This window comes from Sciurus carolinensis, chromosome 4 (assembly GCF_902686445.1).
Source record: "Sciurus carolinensis chromosome 4, mSciCar1.2, whole genome shotgun sequence".
Classification (NCBI taxonomy): Eukaryota; Metazoa; Chordata; class Mammalia; order Rodentia; family Sciuridae; genus Sciurus; species Sciurus carolinensis.
Window position 1 is genome coordinate 80,184,015 of NC_062216.1, and position 10,518 is coordinate 80,194,532.

Here is a 10,518-nt window from a genome sequence, read left to right on the forward strand (position 1 = left end):
GGTCCAGGAGCTCCTTGAAGTTTTATGTATATATGGTTATGTGTGTTTCTCTATGAGTTTGTCCCTAACTTAACAGATTTTTCAAAGGATTTTGTCATACAAAAAAGTAAAGACCTACTTCGCATTTATGTCCTAGCTGTGCTTTTTGAAGAGTAGTCCCTGCTCTTGTCTTAGGGTTCATGGCACTGTACAGACAAATTACATCTTTGGAAAGAAGGAAGTTCTACCTTAAGAGATGGCAGTGCAATGGAGGACAGCAGTATTTGCAGCAAAGAAGGAGGGAATGTTCTAAGTTTGTCACTAACAGAACTTCATAAAAATATTTTTTTTCACCTGTGTAATGACAGACCTATGACATTGAGACCAGGCCACTCACTTTATATATAAGAAAGTGAGAGTCCAGAGAGGTTAAGTGACTTGCCCAAGACTGCACAGCCAGTTAGGGACCAACCTAAAATTATAAATAGGTCTCCAAGCTATCAATACTATACTTTGTAATCCTTATCTAAAGGTTTACAAAGAAACTGTAATGAATATTGATCTTAAAATTTGCCTCGCATGGGGCTGGGGTTGTGGCTCAATGGTGGAGCCACTGGCACGTGTGAAGCACCAGGTTCGATCCTCATACCACATAAAAATAAATAAATAAAACAAAGATATTGTGTCATCTATAACTAAAAATTATTTTAAAGAACATTTGCCTAGCACGCACCAAGTCCTGAGTTCCACAAAAGCTCTAGTACTACAAAATAAGAGTTTAATGGGAATTAAGGGTTGAATTTTATTCACTTATACAAATACGCATTCCTCTGGAATTAGAAGGAAAGAAGGAAATAAAAGTCTTCAAAAATGTGCGAGATTAGCCAGATGGAATGGCACATTTTGTAATCCCAGTGTGTAATTCCAGGAGGTTGAAGCAGGAGGATTGTGAGTTCAAAGCCAGTTCAGCAACTGAGTGAGACTTTAAGCAACTCAGTGAGATCCTGTCCCTAAAAATATATAAAAGGGCTGGTGATGTGGCTCAGTGGTTAAAGCACCCTTGGGTGGTTCAATCCCTGGTACAAAAAGAAAAAAAAGTGCAAGATGCCAGCCCTGAAAGATGAAAAACATCAATGTAAAGATGCACAACCAGCCACCAGGCACAGTGGTGCCCACCTGTAATCCCAGTGACTCAGGAGGCTGAGGTAGGAGGATCACAAGTCCAATGCCAGCCTCAGCAATTTAATAAAGCCTTCAACAACTTAGTGAGACACTGTCTCAAAAAAGGCCAGGGATATGTAGCTCAATGGTAAAGGGCCCCTAGGTTCACCCACCAAAAAAAAAAAAAAAATACAACCAACCTTTTCTCCAAGATGGTGCGGAAAGCAAAAATGGAAGTTCCTGTCCTTCCCAAAGCCAGAACAAAGACTTTGAAGACCAAGAAAGCAATGCTGAAAGGAGTGCACAGCCACACAATAAAAAGAAAACCCACATGTCACCCACCCTCCAGTTGCCTGAGACAGCAGTTCTGGAGGCAGCTCAAATATGCCCAGAAGAGTGCTGCCAGGAGAAACAAGCTCCAACACTAAGTCTGCTGTGAAGACGGAAGACAACACACTTGTATTGGTAGTGGATGTCAAGGCCACAAGGACAGATCAAACAGGCTCTGAGGAAGCTCTATGACATTGATGCGGCCAAGGTCAATACCATGATGAGGTTTAATGGGAAGAAGAAAGTACGTATTCCACTCTTTCCTAATTATGAAACCTTTGGATGTTGCCAACAAGTTTGGGATCATCTAAATTGAGTCTCACATTTTCCAACACACACAGAAGATTGTACAACCAAGAAAGAGTAAATGGGAGTAACACAAATAGCTGACCTCGTGAAAGATATATAAACAGACATAAGTTACAAAAACTAGATGATTTTTCATTTACTGGTCTGGCAATGATTTTAGAAATGGGTAATCTCATGATTGAGTCAAGAGTATGAAGAAACAGACTTTCTCAATACCACTGATGAGCGTATATAAATTGGTCTAACTATTCTGGAGGGTAATTTGGCAATATGATTTCAAAAGTCTTCTAAAATGCACATCCAGCAATTCTACTTTAAGAATTTATCTTAAGGAGATTATAGTACTATTTTCAAAGACATATGAATAAGTATGTTAATCATTACTTAAAATAATAGCTGACATGTATTGAACATTACCTCATTGCAATTTATTAAAAATTACCTCATTTAATTGAAATTTATTGAAAATTACCTCATTCAGTCCTCACATTTACTATTACCCACCCCCCCAGTTTAGTAGTTAAGTTGCTCAAGGTGGCACAGTACATGGAAGAGCTGTGGTATGAATAACATGCTGTACACATTCAAGCAGAATCAAGGTCATGGGGCCTTATAAGCTGTATCAAAGGGCTTTGACTTCTTCAAGGTAAGCAATGGAGGAGACATTGAAAGTTTAAGAAGAAAAAAAAATAACAGGATCACATTTGAATTTTGCTTTGTCTCAAAGAATAGTTTGGTGGGGCAGATGTAAAAGCAAGGTAGGTAACAACTATAAATGAGAGAACTAAATGGAGAGAAGACAGAGTCAAGATATTCAAAAGCTAGAATCAAAAGGAACACCTGTCCCATTATGAGCCATTAAGGGAAAGGCAGTGTAAAGGATGAGGACTCCAAGGTTTCTGATTTGAGCAAACGGATGGTTTGTGGTGCTATTACCAAGGTGAAAGAAAAGATAAGTCAAATTTGAAGCCCTTAGAGTTCAAGGGGCCGGCGGAAGCTTAAGAGGAGTAGGCCTGTTCTATTTACTGGTCTGAAGGTCAAAGGCAATATCTGGGCAGGAGATAAGGATTTGTGATTCATTGGCCATATTTAGTTGCAGCCGTGGCCACTGGGTGAGATCATGGGAGAGTGGGGGAAAAAATGTTGGAATCAAGGGAATAATGAGGTTTAAAGATGTTTATAGGAGGCTGGGCAGAAGAAACTGCAGACAGAAAGAAAATCAGTGTAGACAGTCACTACAGAAAGCCAAGAAAAGAGTTTCAAACTGGGCAAGAGTGTGTTTCCAACTGGGTTAATGCCTCAAGGAAGCCCCCATAAGATAAGGACTAAAAAATCTTTCTTTGATACAGCAGTAAAGTAACTGTGGAGAAGGTGGAAACTGAAGACAGTCATGCAGTGGCAAGTTTTCAATGAATTGAAAAAAGGAAGGAAAAGGAGGAAAATGGAAACAATGAAATATGATCTGTTCTTGCAAGAACTTTGACTGTTAAGAGGAAAAAAGTAAAATAATACCTAGTTAGATACAGATGTGGAACATCTAAACTCTACAAAAGATCCTAATGGCCTGATAACCTAAGATTCTGTTTTTGTTTTAATCAAATAATTTATAACAACCATTTTAAATGAGAAATGAGAATTTGTTTCAATCTCAGGAAAGTTGGACTGGGGTTGTGTCTTATTGGTACAGCACTTGCCTAGCATGTGTGAGGCACAGGTTTGATTCTCAGCACCATGTATAAATAAATAAAGGTCTATCAACAACTAAAAAAATATTTAAAAATCATCATCATCATCATCATCATCATCATCATCATCATCTCAGGAAAGTTGCAGATGGACTTTACTACCTAGAGCCTAAATTCTATTTTCAATATTAGGTAGAAAATAATATTGGAGTTTTTGTCAGGGATATTTTGATATGGCTTTTAATAACTGGAATAAAATATTAAGAATAAAAGGAGGGGCTGGAGTTTTAGCTCAGTGGTATAGCATGTGCAAGGCACTGGGTTTGAACCTCAACACCACATTAAGTAAGTAAGAAAATAAATAAATAAAGGTATTATGCCCATCTACAACTAAAAATATTAAAAAAGAAAAGAATAAAAGGAATGCTGGGCATGGTGACACATCCCTGTAATCTCATTGACTTGGGAGGCTGAGGCAGGAGGATTGTAAATTCAAGGCCAGGCTCAGCAATTTAGCAAGTCCTTTTCTCAAAATGAAAAGTAAAAAGGAATGAGAATGTGGTTCAATGGTTAAATGCCCCTGGGTTCAATCCCCAGTACAAAAAAAAAAAAAAAAAAGGATAAAAGAAATATCATTTCTAGGGGCTGGGGTTATGGCTCAGTGGGAGAATGCTCGCCTAGCACGTGTGAGGCACTGGGTTCAATCCTCAGCACCACATAAAAATAAATAAAAAATAAAGGTGTCCACCTACAACTAAAAAAATAAATTAAGAAAAATGGAAATATCATTTCTAATATCATATATTTTAAAAGGTCAAAAAATACTTTCAGAAAAAATGGCTGTGGCTATAGGAAAATAAATAAAAGACTTAGAAAAGATTTATAAGCCATAGCTTATAGCTTTGCTTATTGATTTATAGCTCACCAAAAAATATTAAATGTATCTTGTGAATCCCTGTATAATTTTTTATTGTCTAATTATCCCAAATATACACAATTCTCACAAACTTGAGAATTGAGTTTATTTCACTTTAGTAAATGAAGGTCTTACAACACCTTTAGTAGAAAGTTTATGCAGGAATCAAAAAGTTAGACAATGTTAGTGAGGATGTTGCAACAACAAAAAATTGCAAACTACTAGTTGAAGTGAATTCTGCTTCTTTTCATCTGTCCCTAAAAGAAAAGAATTGGAATGAATACAGTGATGTCCTTTGTTTCTGATATAAAAAAAAAAAAGTTTTTTTAAATGTCTGTTTTTGAAGAACAGTGATTTCTAAATTTTTTTCTTAGTAAACATAGATATCAATGTGTCCAGTTTTTAAATTCTCAGTGGCTTTCTCAACTAACAGTGACAACATTCAATAACATTATTCATGTTTATAAATGTAAACCCTTACCTTTAGGAACAGTCTTCTTGTCCAATGTTGTTTAAACAGCAACATGGGATATTCTGACCAAATAGCAAAATTCCATTTTAATTAAGAATACCTTTAAATTTGTGTGAAGTCAGTTTTTGATGTCTTGACAAAAAAGTTCTATCCCACTAGATTAGGTCAGAGGTTTAGGAATATCTCAAACACAACTATTTTTAAGACCTAGAAATTAAATGGAATTTGAAAACAAACTGATATAACATCAAATCAAATACACAGTAAACAGCTCTTTTGTACCCTTAAAACAAACCTAAGAATTAGATATTATTATTTTCTTTCCTATTTTACAGCAGAAGAAAATTGAGACCGAGAAAAGTTAAGGATTTTGCTTAAAAGACACAAAACTAGTAAATAACAAAGTAGGACCCAAGCTCCGGTTTTCTCATAAGGATAGTTTGTTGAAAAAATAAAAACACAAAATGTAAGTCAAAAAATAACACTATAAGCAATGCCACATTGTAGAATGCACTTCTGTGATTATTGGTCAAACTTATCATTCAGATATGAGTTGCAAATGTTGGAAAAAATGAGAGCTTGCTGAGCTGGGGCCAGAGCCAGCAGGCTACAGATTCCAACTCTGCCACATGCTGACTGTATATGACTTAAGGAAAATTCAATTTCCTTATCTGTAAAATGAAGGCAATTGACACTAACCTCCCAAAGGTCTAAGTGATATACCAAGTAAAGCACCAGGTACAGTGTGTGACATGCATAGTAACACTGCCAGCTGATTCCTTCCCTCCTAGGAAAGACTATGTAGAACTGACCTAGATCTTGAATGTAGATTGAGTTGGGATGTTGAAAGAGAATGGGGAAGCTCATTCCAGGAAGAGAAAACAAGCACAGTCAGAGACACAGCAGGGAAAATGTGTTTAAAATAATTTAACTGAAGCAGAACATTTGAATTTAATATTATAAAATAAGCCTGGAAACCAGTTCGGAGCCAGATTACATCAGACCTCAGCCAAAGAATTTGGATGTTATAAATAATAGGGAATGATGGAAATTTTGGTTTCTTTTTAAAAATCATGCTTTATCATCCTTATTTTCTATTATAAACCCATATATGTTTATGGTAGAAAGTCTGTAAGTTATTAAGAACCATAGAGTGTAAAGGAAAAAAAAATAACAAATTACTTTATTCAGTGTTCACCTTGGGGGAGAGAGAAAATCCTTTTATTGTTATATCCATTAGTGATATAACATCCTTTGTTGTATCCCCTTTTCTTCCATCTAGCTTTAGTGAAGCATAATTGACAAATAGAAATTAAACATTCAAGGTATGCACTGTGATTTGGTATTCATATCTATTGTAAAATGATTACCATTACCAAATTAATTAACAAATCTATCACCACACATTGTTGGCATCTTCCTTTGGTGGTATTTTGATTTTCTTTTTTCCTTTCCCCATGTACATTTATTATTTTAATATTAATACCAAAGTTTATAAACACATGGAAAACACTAAGAATGTTTGTGTAAATTCTCTTTTTAGGAAAAGATTTGCCTCTATAAAATGGAATTGCTTATTTGAAATGGTCACCAGTAGGAATTCCTCAAGAGTGCGACAAATGAAGTTTGAATTTTATATTTTTGGGGTACAATGGTTATTTATCTTTATTACATATTTTGTCCTATAATTTTAACATATAATTGTAACATTTTTTTTCCTTTTCCTTTTAATATAGGAAGTTATTTAATTTGTCTAAAAAATATTGCTATCCTCACATTATCCAGAAATGACCTATGGGGACATTTGGGTGTATTTTCAGTTTAGAGGTTTGAACTTGGGAGTTGACTAGGATAAAAGTAGGATTTTCAGCAGTTTAGTCTGACCAAAGCATATTAGAAAGATCTGAATAGAGATATTATGAAATAAAGGAAACCATATTGGGCTATGGCAACAATTCAGACATAAGTCAAAAAGAGGCAAGACTGGTGTGGTGATGATGAACATGGAAAGAAAACAACAAATTCAAGAAGTAGTACAGAGGGTGAATTGACAGGATTTGGTGAGTCATACGCTATGGAAGGCACAGAAGATGAGTAATGAAAGATGATGCTAAGGTGTCATTCTGGCAATTTACATAAGCTTCAATTTCCTCATCTATAAAATGGGGTTAATAATTGTACCTTCCTCACAGGGTTGTTGGGAGGATCAAATGGAGGACATCTAGAACATAGCACAGTAACTAGAAGGCATCCTTAATAAATATTAGCTGTTATGGTTTTATAGATATTGAAACTAGATGATTAGGTTTAAGAATAAAGAAAATCTAGGGCTGGGGAGATAGCTCAGTTGGTAGAGTGCTTGCCTTATAAGCACAAGGCCCTGGGTTCGATCCCCAAGCACCGCAAAAAAAAAAAAAAAAAAAAAAATTCTCAGAAGAAGTAGGAAAGTCAGAGCAGGTCTGGTGGCACGTGTCTATATCCCAGTGACTCCAGGAAATATTATGAGGCAGGAGGATCACAAGTCCGAGACCAGCCTGAGCACCTTATCAAGACCCTGTCTGAAAGTAAAAATTAAAAGGGTTGGGAAATGTAGCTAAGTGGTAGAGTTCCTCTGAGTTCAATCCTTAGTACCGAAGGTGGGGGAGGTGCAGTTGAGCTGCATTTTAGACATGTTAAACTTACATTTATGGTGGACAGTCAAGTAAAAATGTTCAACAAGGCCCATGATCCTTGATGTTGGACACATTTTGGGAAGACTCCATATTTATGAGAAGCAGGCATTGGGAGAGTGGATACCTCCACAAAGTGCTACTTATATTCTCCCCTAACCTCCACTTAACTAGCAGATATTACCCAAACAAATGAATGATTTTTATTTGGTGTTGACTCTCTGGCTAAAAAGCTTTCCAGGCAGGACAGATACCAAAGTATCAAAGTACTTAGATTTGGGAAGCAGACAGATCTGTTTGAATTCCAACTCTTATTTTACTTTTTTTTTTTTTTTTTTTTTTTTTTTTAGAGATGGAGTCTTTCAGTGTTGCCCAGGCTGGCCTCAAACTCCTAGGCTCAGTGAGCCTCCTGCCTTAGCTTCCTGAGTAGTTGGGGCTAAAGGCATGCCCTAATATACCTGGCCTTCTACTTTCCTAAGCTGTTTGAGCTTAGGAAAATTAACACTCTAAACTTCAGTTTTCTTGTTTACAAAATAAAATAATAAAAATTTCTACCTCACAGTATTCATGGAAGGATTATATGGATTCTTTAAATGAAACCCTTTGTAAAACACAGTATATGATATAAATATCAAGCATTGCTATTAATCCTGTCTCTCCTTGAGACTATTAGTATATTTCCATTTTTTCTTCATCTCAAAGTACCAAACAGGAGAAGCACTCTCTACTGACTGCTGATCATTTTGCTAGCAGGACTTTGGTCCTCAGCCTCTCCCTAGGTCTCATTCCCCTTGGGAATCTTGTTGCCCATATTGTATGAAATACCAGAATGTCAAACAGCATTATTAAGACAAGACTGAAGCAACCCTGTGTGTTAGTTTGTGTTTGGAGAGACTCTGCATTTGTCTTCTACCACTGCTCTTTAAAAAAAAAAAAAAAAAAAAAAAAAAAAAAAAAAAAAAAATTTACCACAAATTTACTAGCTGAAAAAAACCACAAATTTATTATCTTACAGTCTTGTGATTCAGAAGTCAGAGGTGGGTCCCAGTGGGCTAAAATCAAGGTGTCCAGCAGAGCTGCATTTCTTTCTGAAGGCTGTAAGGGAAAATCTGTTTCTTCGTGCTTTCCAGTTTCTACAGGCTGCCTGCATGTCTTGGCTCATGGCCTCTTTGCCCACCTTCAGCAATGGTAGGTTGAGTTCTTCCCACATCATCAACCATCTCTCTGGTTCTCTTCTGTCTCCCTCATCTTCTACTAAGGAGCCTTGTGATTATTTAGTGCCCACCTGGAAAATCCAAAATACTCTGTATGAAGGTCTATTAATTAGCAACCTTAATTCCCTTTGCAACTTATCACCCTTTGCTATGTAACCTAACATAGTCACAGATTCTGAAGATTAGAACACGAACATTTGGAGTGTTCATTCTGTTTATTACACCCTCCACAAAAGAACACCAAGAAAGTTTCCCTCTGCTTTGTCCTGCCACTGTGCAAGACCTGATTTACTAAATTATGAATGGTCAATCACAACTTGATAATTATAATAATCATAGTTAGTTGGTCTTTCATAAGAAGAATTTTCTGATCTAATCTGATTCTGTTCTATGCTGGAATATACATTTATATTCAAACATGATGACTATTAACTAACTAAAAATGTTTAAAGAAATAATGATTCCAATAAATCTTCAGCATGGAAAAGAAAGCTTTATCATCAGCCATTCATTTTCATAAATGATACAAATGTCCATTTCATTTCTGAGACTACCTCATAAATCCACCATGATTGTTACCAATACGTTTCTTATCTGTTTCTTATTTCTTTAACAGAATCTCAGCAGTAGTGTTTTCATTTTCGCTCCAACTAATGATTAATGAATAACAGAACATATCCTAAGACAGGTGAAAAATATCAGGTTGCCAGGCAAAGCATGTAAATATGTCAGAGATGGGAATTTTTTTAAAGGGCGAAAAGCTGTAAGTACTATTTTAGATGTACCAAGGGTTTAAACACTATAGTTGGCAATGGGCAAAAACTCAATGCCTTTGAATTTAACTCTGAAATTCAGTATTTCTATCTTTTAAGTTTTTTTAATTTATATAGATCCATTAAAAATAAACTTATTCAAATCTTGCTGGACAGGATAGCACATACCTTTAATCTCAGGTACTCGGGAGGCTAAGGCAGGAGGATTGTGCATTCAAAACCAGACTGGGTAACTTAGTGTGATCCTGTCTGAAATAATAAAAAAAAAAAAAAAAATTTTTAAATTTATCCAAACCTCCAATAAAGAATTTTTACCTTGTTTTTCACCAATAAAAATAGAAAGAAGGAAGGAATAAATAAATTTTGGCTTAAAAACAGGACAGGCTAGCACTAAACTGTTTTATGACTTTGGAAGGGTACTCAAGAGACAGAAATGAGAGCCAGTCAGCAAATATTGAGCTTCTCTATTACAGCCAAGCACCATATTTGTGCATATCATCTCAGTGTTTTCACAACAACCCTTATAGGTAGGCATTGTTACCTTATTGTGAAGGTGAAAGAATTGAGGCTCTGAGATGAAAAGATTCTCTCCCACAATCACAGCTATACAGTGGCAGCACTTGGATGACAGTCCAGTTCTACCTGGTCCAAAGCCCACACATACTCTCTCCCCCACCCTCAGCTGTTCTTCTGTTCCTTATCTACAAAATGAGAATTGAGTCAGATAATCTCCAATGCTCCTCAAGCTGTAACTATATGGCCTTTTTGATTGGGAGGGGAAGGGGAATCAAGGAAGGGGTCTCAAGAGAAAGATGTCCACTTTCTCTCCTAAGGGGAAAGCACTAGAACCGTGTGTTTCATCTGAACTTGACTCCCTGTTCTACAAAAGAAAGCTACTGCTGCTAACAGCACTACAAATGATGGGAATCCCAAAACACTGCTCTTTCAAAAAGAAGAAAATCTTCTAAATCTCCTTTGTGGGGTCATTTTTATGAATTTTCATTTCCAAA